The 14,113-nt window shown below is 38.3% G+C and overlaps 1 long non-coding RNA gene and 1 pseudogene across 1 annotated transcript; one reads left to right on the forward strand and one right to left on the reverse strand.

Moving 5' to 3' along the window:
• Positions 1 to 4,782: 4,782 nt before the first annotated feature.
• Positions 4,783 to 4,901, reverse strand: LOC132128315 (5S ribosomal RNA; annotated as a pseudogene).
• A 4,158-nt stretch (positions 4,902 to 9,059) lies between these two features.
• LOC132127401 (uncharacterized) lies at positions 9,060 to 12,394 on the forward strand. The gene is made up of 3 exons (XR_009427520.1): positions 9,060 to 9,127; positions 11,705 to 11,756; positions 11,844 to 12,394. It is a non-coding gene; the product is annotated as an uncharacterized LOC132127401 (long non-coding RNA).
• The last annotated feature ends 1,719 nt before the right edge of the window (positions 12,395 to 14,113 follow it).

Consider the following 14,113-nt stretch of genomic DNA (forward strand, 5'->3'; position numbering starts at 1 on the left):
TTCTCTGTCCCTGTCCCAGTTCTCACCTGTGTCGGCAGGGGAACTGTCCAAAATCATAACTGGAATGAAAACATCTACATGTGTCCTGGACCCCATCCCATCATATCTTATCAAGAACTGTCTACCAGCTATTTCCTCACTCATCACTGGAATCATTAACTCCTCTCTCAGCACTGGCTCAATTCCCCCTTCACTCAAACTGGCTGCTGTCACTCCCATCCTTAAAAAACCTGGACTCAACCCCGACATCATGTCAAACTTTCGGCCCATCTCCAATCTCCCTTTTCTGTCAAAGATACTGGAACGCATTGTTGCCAAACAACTCAAAACCCACCTCTGCTCAAATGACCTTTTCGAACCTTTTCAATCTGGCTTCCGTTCGCAACACAGCACTGAAACAGCCCTCCTTAAAGTCACCAATGACATCCTCCTCTCTGCTGATGCTGGTCATCTCACCATTCTCATCCTCCTGGATCTCACAGCAGCTTTTGACACTATAAACCACTCCATTCTTCTTTCCCGCCTCGAATCTTCCCTCAACATCACTGGCACCACCCTTTCCTGGTTCAAATCGAAGCTAAAAGAGCACACTAATTTCCTTCAACTTAACTGTGAAAAAACAGACATGATCATCATTGGTCCCAAATCCATCACCAAGACCACTCACAGTTTCTCTCTCAGTGTCGATAACTCCACCATGTTTCCATCCCTTCACAGTCGCAACCTCGGAGTCATCTTTGACAATAACTTCTCCTTTGATCCGCACATAAAACAAATCACCAGAACTGCCTTTTTTCATTTAAAAAGCATTGCCCGACTCCGTCCTTCACTCTCGTTCTCCGCTGCTGAAACCCTCAACCACGCCTTCATCACCTCCAGAATCGACTACTGTAACAGCATCCTGTATGGCACAACATTGAAAAGCTTAAACAAACTCCAATACATTCAGAACTCTGCTGCTCGTCTACTCACCCACACCTGCGCCCGCGACCACATCACCCCAGTCCTTAAGAACCTTCATTGGCTCCCGGTGCCACAACGAATTCAATTCAAAATCCTTCTCCTCACTTATAAAGCCCTCTATAACCAGGCCCCTTCCTACCTCACTGACCTGCTCCACCGCCATAACCCATCTCGTTGCCTCCGCTCTTCCAATGCAAACTTCCTGACTCTACCTCCCAGGACCAAGCACCGAACCTGGGGGGATAGAGCCTTCTCTGTCGCTGCCCCCACCCTATGGAACTCTCTACCCCAAAAAATCCGTGACTGCACTGACCTGGCAAAATTCAAAATCTTGACAAAAACTCATCTTTTTAAAATTGCTTTTAATGTTTAATTAAATCGTGTGTTTTATTATCTATTTTGTTACATCTGCTTTACAATTTTTCTATGTTGCTACATCTGTTTTACAATTTTCTGTAAAGTGTCTTTGAGTACTTAGAAAAGCGCTTACAAATTAAATGTATTATTATTATTATTATTATTATTATTATTATTATTAAGTTAAGGGTAGCCTCAGTGGCCACAACAGGATCAGTCGGGTGCTCAGAGAGTTTGACTGAGACGTGACCAGGCTCTGGAAGTTCAGCAGAGGCGAGCAGAGACTCTGGTAGATCAGCAGATATGTGGAGAGGCTCTGGTAGTTCAGCAGAAACGTGGAACGGCTCTGGTAGTTCAGCAGAGACGTGGAGAGGCTATGATAGTTCAACAGAGAAATGACGAGACTCTGGTACTCCCATGGTGTTTCTACTGGGTTCCAGAAGATCACTGCTGACTTGACTCTGCTCATGAAGATTACTGGTGACTTGCATTTGTTCATGAAGATCATTGGTGACTTGTATTTGTTCATGAAGATCAATGGTGACTTGCCTTTGTTCATGAAGATCAATGGTGACTTGCCTTTGTTCATGAAGATCCCCGGTGACTGGACTTGGTCCTTGAAGATCACCGGTAATTTGACTCTGTCCTTGAAGATCACCGGTTACTTGACTCTGTCCTTGAAGATCATCAGTGACTTGACTCTGTCCTTGAAGATCACCAGTGACTTGACTCTGTCCTTGAAGATCACCAGTGACTTGACTCTGTCCTTGAAGATCACCAGTGACTTGACTTGACTCTGGAAGGTCAATGGTGACTAGCCTGGACTCTGGAAGGCCCACTGTGACAAGCCTGGACTCTGGAAGGTCAACGGTGACTAGTCCTGACTCTGGAAGGTCAACGGTGACTAGCCCTGACTCTGGAAGGTCAAAGGTGACTAACCCTGACTCTGGAAGGTCAACGGTGACTAACCCTGACTCTGGAGGGTCCACGAGCACCTGACTCAACTCTGGAGGGTCCACAAGCACCTGACTCGACTCTGGAGGGTCAACAGGAACTAACCCTGACTCTGGAAGGTAAACAGTGACTGACCCTGACTCTGGAAAGTCGATGGTGACTAGCCCTGACTCTGGAAGGTCGACGGTGACTAACCCTGACTCTGGAGGGTCCACGAGCACCTGACTCGACTCTGGAGGGTCCACGAGCATCTTACTCGACTTTGGAGGGTCAACCCGAAAATGACTCAACTCTGGAAATTCAACGGGCACCTGACTCGACTCTGGAAGGTCAACAGGAACTAGCCCTGACTCTGGAAGGTCAACGGTGACTAACCCTGACTCTGGAAGGTCGACGGTGACTAACCCTGACTCTGGAAGGTCAACGGTGACTAACCCTGACTCTGGAGGGTCCATGAGCACCTAACTCGACTCTGGAGGGCCCACGAGCACCTGACTCGACTTTGGAGGGTCAACCGGAACCTGACTCAACTCTGGAAAGTCAACGGGCACCTGACTCGACTCTGGAAGGTCAACAGGAATCTGGCTTGATTCTGGAGGACCAACTGGAACGTGACTCGACTCTGGATGGTCAACAGGAACCTGACTCGACTCTGGATAATCAACTGGAACCTGACTCAACTCTGGAGGGTCATCGGGAACATGACTCGACTCTGGAGGGTCAACCGGAACCTGACTCAACTCTGGAGGGTCAACAGGATTATGACTCAACTCTGGAGAGTCAACGGGAACCTGACCCAACTCAGGAAAGCCCACTGTAGCTGCCATCCTCTGCAGTGGCTCCGGGCTGGCGGCCATCTTGTGCAGTGGCGCTGGGTTGGTGGCCATCTTGTACTGTGTTGCTGGCTCAGCAGACATGACGTGAACAGTCTCTGGCCACTCACTCCTGAGCGACCTCCCCTGGTCCCACGAAACACGACCAGGCGAGTACCCTCGAAACCATTCCTCTCCCACTCGGTGACTGGGGAGGAAATATGAACAGACATACCGCTGGATCTCAGAGATGGAGTCCTTCTGTGACGATCGTGTACCCAGAGAGACACAGGGAGAGCGAGAGATCCAATAGCAGATGTCTTTATTGGGATAATCCAAATCGTGGTCGAACAAGCCAAGGTCAAAACCAAAAAGAAAGTCCAAAAATAAACAAACAAAGGGAAGGAACAGGAAAGGGAACTCGGGAAACGAGAGGACTCGGAGGACGAGCAGACTGGGATGAATCTCGGGGAACGAGAAGGCTGGATACATGTAGGGTAAGGACTCTATACAAACAACAGGAAAAGACTGGTATTTATAGGGAGGCTAAAAGACAATAAAGTGACTGCACCTGGTGAAATTAACAGGAGTGCAATTACTGTGATGACAGGACAAGACTAGAGGAATTCTAGTGCCTACGGTGAAGTGCCTAAGGGGAAGTGAGCCCACTAGTGGACACCCAGGGAAACAGAGACTAGACAGCGTTACAAGTCTACAAAAATCTCCTTTGTCTTCTCCACATTCAGAGAGAGATTGTTGTCACTGCACCACTTGGCCAGGCGGCTGACCTCACTCCTATAGTTTGTCTCATCTTTGTTGCTAATGAGACCCACCACAGTCGTGTCATCTGCAAACTTAATAAAGTTTGGAATTGTGTGAAGGTGTGCAGTCATGGGTCAGCAGAGTGAAGAGGAGGGGGCTCAGCACACATCCTTGGGGGGCCCCAGTGTTCAGTGTGATGGTGCTGGATGTGTTGCTGCCGACCCGTACTGCCTGAGGTCTTCCAGTCAGAAAGTCCAACAGCCAGTTGCACAGCGAAGTGTTGAGCCCCAGCTGAATCAGTTTGTAAATGAGCTGTTGAGGGATGATTGTAATGATTGTCTCTCTTGTTATAATCCATTCTTCCTTGTCCATCTCTTTGTCCTTTATCCATTTCTTTGTCCGTTAGCACTTGTCTTCCTCCTGCCATGTCCACTTCTGTGCCATGTAATCCATCCATTTTACAAACAAAAGAAAAATTACTCCCCAGACAGCAAACTGCTGCTGGGAAGAGTAAAAACTATAACAAATGAAAATCAATAAGATTCAAAAGAAAAAATCTTTACTCAGAAAAAAACAAAACAAAAAATACAAGGTGAGCCACTCTTACCTACCTACTACGAACTGACAAGTCACTTCCTGTGTAGCTCACTAGCGCCGCCAGGTTGGTATGGCCGTAAGCGAGGCCTGCTAAAAAAAGAGAGGGCTATTAAACCAGGCACAAACCTGTTTAGATTCTGAGTTTGGACATAGACTTTTTTTTTTTTTGCAAGATTATGAGATAATTATTGAAAAAAATCCAAAAGCTTACAGCACCTGGGATTCCCAGGCGGTTTCCCTTCGAAGTACCAACCAGGCCCAAACCTGGTTTGCTTCTGAAATCGGACATAGACTCTTTTTTTGTACGATTTTTAGATAATTAGTGAAAAAATCCAAAAGCTTACAGCACCTGGTATTCCCAGGCGGTCTCCCATCCAAGTATTAACCAGACCCAAACCTGCTTAGCCTACGAGATAAGACGAGATCAGGCATAGCCAGGTTGGATTGGCCAAAAGCGAGGGCTGCTGCAAAGAGAGGGCTATTTAAACAGGCACAAACCTGCTTAGATTCCGAGTTTGGGCATTTTTTTTATTTTTTTTTTATTATCAAAAGTATCAAATCAAATACAATTTACATTCAAAATGAAGTGTTATAGCCATCAAATAATTACATAAACTCAAGAACATGTCTATCCTATCACCAATGATTTGCATACATACCTACATTTATACATTTAATTATCATGATATTTTTCCTTTTTCTTTTAGAAATTTATGCTTAAACCTACTTCGTCATCCACACATACAAGTCCAATTGTCTTACTCCCGCTTTCATGTACAGTCTATTATAAAACATTTTCCCATTGATTCTGATCTTTGGAATAAGAAAAATTGGCTGCTTTTGTATTTGATTTATATTTTCACAATCACATTTCATGTCCATTAAAAACTCTGCCCATGCACTAAATACTTCTTGATTTTCAAACATTGGCTTCTTTAAAGACATGAATACCCCTTCTTCTCCACATCCACTACTTTTATCCAAAAAGTCTCCCATGAAACCTTTCCATCCATATTGCACTTTATCATTTAAATACTTCTTCATTGTTTTCACTCTTATTGTTTTTCTTTAAACCTCTAAATCAATCAACTTTAAACCTCCTCCTGTGTAGTGTGCTATTAATTTATTTGTTGATATTTTAACCCCTTTCCCTCCCCATAAAAAATTATTAAGAACCTCCTTCATGTCATTTACCACCCAAACTGGCAAGTCAACTGCACCCAATACGTAATTACATTTGGTAAGCAGCAAGGAATTAACAACTATTACTTTACCCCTCAGTGTTAATTCTCTTAATTTCCAAAAACGTAGTACTTGTTTTATTTTATTTAAAATCTCTTGCTTCTTTTGCATTAACTCCTATATTCCCTCCTAAAATTCTTGTGTATTCTTTTGTGACTTTAAAATTATTTTCACACCCGCTCATATCTATCCCTCCTATACTCATTATTTCAGATTTTTCAATATTATTTTTTGCTCCTGATGCTTTTCCATATGTTTCAACATGTTTCATTATTCTTTTTATACGTTCCATATCTCTTACAGTGAATGTTGTGTCATCAACATACTGGTGAATTAAACTCAATCGCCCATGTGGTACTGGAATTCCTCTTATTTCCCCATCTCTCTTTACCAGTGTCGCTAGCGGCTCAACTGATATTGAATACAGCATAGCAGACAGCGGACATCCCTGCCTCACTGATCTTGCTAGTGGAAAAGGATTTGTTAAAACACCATTTACTTTTACACAACTTTTTGCATTACAATAAAATAAATTTATCCACCTCAGAATCCTCTCCCCAAAACCAAATTTCCTCATTGATTGTTCCATAAAACAGTGATCTACCCTATCAAAGGCTTTATTTAGATCCATGCATAAAATCAAACCTCCTTCCCCATCTTTAACCATACTATCCACTACATCCCTTATTGTACATATTGTATCCGTAATGTCTCTTTCTGGTATACTGTATGCTTGATTTGGTGATATTATACTGCCCACTACTCCTTTTATTCTATTGGCTAAACCTTTGTCAAAATGTTATAATCAGTGTTTAAAATACTTAAGGTCTATCTATAATTTCCCAAATTAAGCAGACTACCTTTATTCTTATATAGAATATTAATTACCCCCAAACTCATTGATTCTGGTATCTCCCTTCTTTCTTCCATACTCCTGAATAACTTAATCAGTATAGGTGCTAAAATATCTATGAATGTCTTATAGAATTCATCCGTTAAACCATCTGATCCTGGACTTTTATTCGGCTTTGTTTGTCTTATTGCTTCTTTTATTTCTTCAATACGTATATCACTGTCACACATAATTCTTTCTACATCAGTTAAACTCGCACTTACAGTATTTAAAACTTCATCCACACATTCTTGTTTTACATTTTCTCTCTTGAAGAGTTTCTTATAAAATGATCCTACCACTTCTATCATTTCTACATAATCTGTTACCTTTTTCCCTTCTTCACAACAGCTTTTTGCTGTTTGGGGAATAAAGCAAAAAAAAAATCTTCTTCTTTTTTCTTTTTTAAATAAAGATATCAAAACAAAACAAAAAGTCTAAATCTTTCTACAAACCATTACTCTCCACGTGCTCTCTGCACCAATACTTCCACTTTCTGATTAGCTCAATTGCGCCCCCTGGTTGGTATGGCCGTAAGCTAGGGCTGCTGCAAAGATATGGCTATTTAAAGGGTTAGTTCACCCAATAATCAAAATAATGTAATTAATAACTCGCCCTCATGTCGTTCCAAACCAGTGAGACCTCCGTTTATCTTCAGAACACAGTTTAAGATATTTTAGGTTTATTCCGAGAGCTCTCAGTCCCTCCATTGAAACTGTGTGTACGGTCTACTGTCCAGAAAGGTAAGAAAAACATCATCAAAGTAGTCCATGTGACATCAGAGGATCAGTTAGAATTTTTTGAAGCATCGAAAATACATTTTGTTTCAAAAATAGCAAAAACTACGACTTTATTCAGCATTGTCTTCTCTTCCGTGTCTGTTGTGAGAGAGTTCAAAACAAAGCAGTTTGTGATATCCGGTTCATGAACGAATCATTTGATGTAACTGGATCTTTTTGAACCAGTTCACCAAATCGAACTGAATCGTTTTAAATGAATCCACAAATTACTTAAGCTGTTAACTTTTTTAATGTGGCTGACACTCCCTCTGAGTTGAAAACAAACCAATATCCCAGAGTAATTCATTTACTTAAACAGTACACTGACTGAACTGCTGTGAAGAGAGAACTGAAGATGAACACCAACAGGTTGATTTGGCTGTAAGCTAGGGCTGCTGCAAAGAGAGGGCTATTTAACCAGGCCCAAACCTGATTTGCTTCTGAAATCAGGCATAGACATGCTTAGCTTCCGAGAACACCTCTCTTTAATAACTAACTGAAATTCTTTTGGCAAATTTATTTTATATTCTCAAAAACATTCCAATATTCTTGTACCATTCCCTGTGAGGATTTTATAAAACTTCTCAACTTGTCTATTCATACTAAAACAAATATATATTGTATGTATATGTCCCTCCAACTTTCTAATAAAAAAACACCACATATTAATATTGCAACTTTCTTCTCTCATTACATTATGACTACCCCATATTGCATATCTTGCTATAGATAAAATGAAATTTACTATATACATTTCTTTCCCTTTCCCTTTTATACCAAGTAAAAAACTGATTCCATTCCAACTGTCTTTCAATTTTTTAACTTTTTAACTTCATTCTTAAATATGGATCTAAGAAACCTAAGCCTCCCTCCTTAATTGGTCCTATCATTGTATCATAAGCAATCTTTGCTGGTTTCCCCTCCCATATAAAATTGAAAATACACCTTTTCAATCTCTTATAAACCCACATCCGCAATGAAGTAACCTCTAATGTATACCACATTTTTGAAAGCATCAGAGCATTTGATAATCAAAATTTTCCCTCTTAATTTCAACATCCTTTGTCTCCAGAAGGTCAATCTTCTCTCCATTCTAAGATTTTGTCCCATATTAAATCTCTAGTTTTCTTTTCATCTTTCCCAATTCTAATTCCCAATATTTAAATATTTTCTGTCTCTTCTTTAAAACTAAAATAATCTGGTAAAGGCTTTGCTGTTCCTATTCTCATCATGACCATCTTATCTGTATCACAAATAAATTGATAATTGAATTGGTTTTTGCTGTTAAACTTTTTGTTGTTGTTGTTGTTTTTTTGTTTTTGTAACAAATTGCACTTCATGTGTAAGACATACAGAATTACCATAGGCCCATTAGAATCAACAATCTTTGCCAAACTGGATCCGCACTACAAAACTTGTTTTGTATACAAAAGATGTTTGCATACTGAAGAAGAGTCCTTGGACAAATAATGAAACCTTCTTGGTGCCCACTACACAGGTAAGAACAACTGCACTCAACACAACCTTGTTTTAAAACATTATTCTCTCACTGGCCACTGGAAATTGACAAAAAAGACAGATATAATAAGATTAGGTTTATTAATACAATAAATACAAAATATGTGGTATTACTTTAAACTGACAGATTATGAATGCATTTGTCTTCCAAAAACAATTCATTATGATGCAAGGCAGGGCTGTCCAGACTTGCTCTAGGAAAGCCAGTGTTCTGTGGAGTTTAGCTCTAACTCACCTGCCTGGAACTTCTAGTAAGACTTTTTTGTTTTAAAATTCCCAAGAACCTTGATTAAAATAAAAATAAACATGTCATTAATTACTCACCCTCATGTCGTTTCAAACCCGTAAGACCATCATTCATCTTCAGAGCACAAATTATGATATATTTTAGGGATGCCCTGATCATGATTTTTCATGGCCGATACTGATTTTTTACAAGCAAACTGGCCGATTCCGGTACCGATTTCCGATTTTTTTTATTTTCTCTTTAAGCAACAAACAAGAAAGAAAGAAAGTATGCATAAACAAGATGTTTATTTGGTATTTAATAGGCTAAACTGGCTTTTTGGCTATTGAAAACAATAACGGCAACCATCTGAAATTAATGGCAGTAACTGCACAGTAATTAGCCTACATTCAATACAAACATAGATGGTACAGACATCAGCATTTAGCTTTTGTTTCTGAATTGGGTTGAATCTACATAGAACTGGCCTTAAATGAAAATATTTATTTTAACCATGTGAAATTAAAGGCAACAACTGCATAGTTCTGCAGTCCAATATTGAGGAAAAGCTCAATAAAGCCCCTTTTCGCAATGCGATTCCAGCAAATACAAGTCCCATAACAACACATGACATCAGGGCGTGATGTGTAATGTACGAGTCGAAAACATTAGGCACGTTATACTTTCACTGAAGCAAGCGAACGATCTCGGTGTCAGCACAGAAAGTGAGGAACTAACTGATCTCTGCTTCATACAGTTTGCACACTTTTTCTTCGTGAACGTTGATCTTCCTTCAAAACAGCGGGTAAAAGAGTCGCACGATAACGTGCGTCATCACTACGACACGGCATTAGATCTGGCCCTTGTTCACACAATGCTCATCCCGGGATTGAACCCGGCAATGTTACTAGGTCCCCAAACCGGGTTCAATCCCAGAATCAGCCCCGGGACATGTTTGCTTTCACACAGAAGGCGACCCGGCAGTGTTCCTGCAATTTGCCGGGTCCAACATGCAGTGTGAAAGGGGCTTAAGAGGTTTCTTAATCAGCATTTAGTATTTGTTTTAGTTTTTAAATTTGGTTTAAAAAAATAAGTCTTTACCAGTGAGACTTAATAAAAGTATGCTATATAAATAAATTTCAAATAATAAAATCAAATAATTTTGGTGAGAATAAAACAAAGATGCAAAGTGTTTCATTCATCCAATTAAATAAAATTAGAGTAATGATTTCCTTCTACATTTTTTTACTTGATCCAATGAAAAATAAATAACTATTGTCTCAAGTAAAAAAATAGATGTGAATCATTACCCTATTTTTTTTTTAATTGGATGAATGAAACACTTTTTTTCAGTGCGCTACAGCAGGTGATTTTTACATCAAATTAAGTTGATGTAATTTTAAGGTAAAATAAAAATAATCATCCTAATGCAGAACTGACGTTTACATCTGGCTTTTCAAATGTGTTTGCAAGTCATACTTTACACACACACACAAAAAAAAAAAGTATTTTAGTTTTGTCGCAGTTTAGTCTGTTTTGTTTCTCATCCAACACGCGAGAACTTGATCTGAACATCCCTTCACTGCCACTTGTGCAGGTACAGTATGCTCGCGCAGCTTCAGTGAGCGCAGGAAAGGGGCTCTTATTTTGTTCTTTTGCGCTTCCTGTTATCAGTGCCTCAGACATGTAGCTCTGCACTTCCAGTGCTGAACGGTTGCCCGTGTCCTGCGCACAGATTTCAAAATAACTTCCACACAAATGACATGATAGCGAATGATTACAATGTAGTCTGAGCATGCGGGCGCACTTTCAGAAAAATCGGCAGAAAAAAAGACCAAAGACCGGCCGATTACCAATCGCGTATTTTAAGCAAAAACCATCCGGTTCCAATTTATGGCCGGTCAACCGGTGCATTCCTAATATTTTTATGAAAATGCGAGAGATTTCTGAACCTCCATAAAGGCTGCAATGCAACTGAAATGTTCCCAGAGTCATAGTAAGAACATCAGTAAAACAGTTCATGTGACATCAATGCTTCAACCACACTTTTACAAAGCTACAAGAATAAGTTTTTGTGCAAAGAACAAAACATAGCGACTTTATTCAACAATTCTTCTCCAAATCACATATGCCGCCATTATGGAGAGTAACAAGAGGCATGAAAATTGCTTTCCTCTGCATGTAATCAAGGCTCAGTGTATGCGTGTTCTAGGTCAGCAGCACCATGCGCATGCATTATTAACGTGCTGTTGATAATGGTGGAAGATGCAATTTGGAGAATAATTGTTGAATAAAGTTGCTGTTTTGGTTTTGTTTGCACAAAAAAGTATTCTTGTAGCTTTGTAAAATTATGGTTGAACCACTGATGTCACATGGACTGTTTTACTGATGTCCTTACTATGTTTCTGGGTCTGGGAACATTCCAGTTCTGTTGCTTACCGTACAGGGTCCAGATGTTTACCATTTTCCACTGTAATGTTTGTTAGAATCCCATCTTGACTGCTTGCCTGTATTTCCCATAAGAAGATGAATGACTGACTTTTTTTCATGTAATTTTAAAAAAAAAAAAACAAAGGCTAAATTTTGTTGTTTTCATCTTCAGACTAATGAAATTGAAGTATCCAAATGAAGACCCTAGAAGTATGGAGTATATGGTGAGGTTTTTTTTTCAAGGTTAATAAATTATTTGTTAAAGTTAATACACAAGAATTTGAGTTCTCCATCCTTTTAAATACTTCTAGGATACAGACGTTGCCAGCAATCAGGAGGTGATCCAGAAGACTCGTGGGAATCTATTTGAAGCTGCAGTCATTGAAGACAGTCCAGCAGAAGTTGGAGTTTTAAAGGATAAAGTTCTTCAGGACCTAGCAGTTTACAGTCTGCAAAACCATGTTGCTGGGACTGATATATGGACTGAACTTGAGCAACCCTCCTGAACTCAGGTACACATTTGGAATACTGAAGAAGTAATTTCTGGAGCCAGTTCCTGTTCCTGGAATAATGTTTGATTGGTTACCCATGAATGCCAATTAGAAAATGAGTAGTTTGATATTTCTGCTATTTTGTGTAATTTTGTAATGTGGTTTCAACTGTATTTAACTGTGTGTAATTATTTATTGCTTGTTTAACAAATACACTTTGATCATTTGTGACATCTTGTCTTTTGACTCATTACAAGACAAATCACACAAAAAATGCTTTGTTGAAGGGAGTAACTTTAAATAGAAAATATTTAAAGTAACTAAAACTAATTGTGTGGAACCACTGTCCATAATTTAAATGAGTAATTTGAAACAAACCTCCTTATGTTGATAGAGTGAAACAAATTTGGCTAGATTGTAATAAACCAAAACATGTTCGGTTAACTTAACTGGTTTAAGTTAAAGCAAAGTGAATAGTCAGTTGTGTTGTCACAACACAAGGAGTTTGCATAGATTCAAAAAATTCCATTAATGTTATCAAAACAAAATTTGGTTGTGTGGAACCACTGTCCATAATTAAATTATGTAAGTTTAAAGAGTAATTTAACTGTACTATTGCTGTCTCTTTTTCTTCCTCTAAAAAATCCTTATCGCACATTTCTTTATCCTCTTTAACTACTTTTTTTACCCTCTTTAATAAAAACTGCTTTTCCTCTTTTATACCTTCGCTTTTTACATTTTTAATACTTCCTTTATTATATCAGCCTTTTGTCTACTTTCCTCTAAATTAAACAATAATTTTGTACACCTTTCTGCTTCCATCACATGCTTTAACCTACTTCTTATCATAGCTCCTCTACATTTTTCTTCTATTTCTTTTCATTTATCCTCGTAAATTATAATCCTTTCTATATCTCCATTTTCTTTTTGTAATTCCTCTTTCAAAATATTCCTAACTGCTACTTCTTCTCCCCTTTTAATCTTTTGTGTCAATCTACTATACCTCAATGAATACTTTTTTATTTCATATTTTACATTATCCCACCACACCCTCTTATCTTCTTTTACATCCCTTTCCCTCTTTCATTCATTATTATTGCTTCCACTGCAAATTTAGAATTCTCATCTTTTAAAAGTTCATTATTTAAACACCATATCCTTTTCCCCTCTCTACACCAGTTTCATTAAATTTAACTATTAACATACTATGATCACTGAGAGAAGTAATTTTGTAATATATCGGTAACACTTTAGAATACTTTTTCTTACTTACTACATTACTAATAAGGAATTATTGAAGAACTAACAGGTGATTATTCATTAACACTTAACTCACTACTGTTAACTACTAAGAAAGATGTGTTAACTAATCAGTATGTAATATAATTTTATGATTGTGTTAAGTAACAGTTAGCTAATCAATAACTAATATATTCTGTCATACCTCCTGAAGAACTACTATTAATTATCTACTAGTTAAGGTTCAAGAAAAATAACTATGAAATAACTACTACTGAACAGTTATACGCAAAAAAAAACACTATAATAATCAGGCTGTGTCCCACAAATCAAGTACTTGAGTAAAAGTACAGATACCCCAATAAAATATTACGCCAGTAAAATTATAAGTAGGTCTATTCATTTTCAAAATTACTTGAGTAAAAGAACAAGTACAAAGTACTACTACAGTAGCAACTTTGTTACAGCCCACTTATTAGCCTATAATGGAAATAAAATATGGATTTTATTTGCTTCTAAATGTTTAACTTTTGATTATGAAAGGTTTATTAAATTAGTTCAAATGTGGGCAGTATTCATGTTAAAATGGAATAAAATATGCTGTATTAAGAAATGTTCTCATCTGAAATAAACAGATGAGAGTATTTTACAAAGTTTATGATTACTTTTATAGGTTGTTCTTAGTCAAAATGATGTAGTTTATTATTATTTACTAATAGGTTCACTTTAGAATTCTGTAAGTCCTGCAAAATTATCTGATAATTCTTTATTAATTACTAATGGGTTCCCTATGTTTTCACTTTAGAATACTGTTTCAGATTCTAAGTAATTCTTCAGGAATTATTTGATAA

Source organism: Carassius carassius, chromosome 45 (assembly GCF_963082965.1).
Source record: "Carassius carassius chromosome 45, fCarCar2.1, whole genome shotgun sequence".
In the NCBI taxonomy this organism is placed as follows: Eukaryota; Metazoa; Chordata; class Actinopteri; order Cypriniformes; family Cyprinidae; genus Carassius; species Carassius carassius.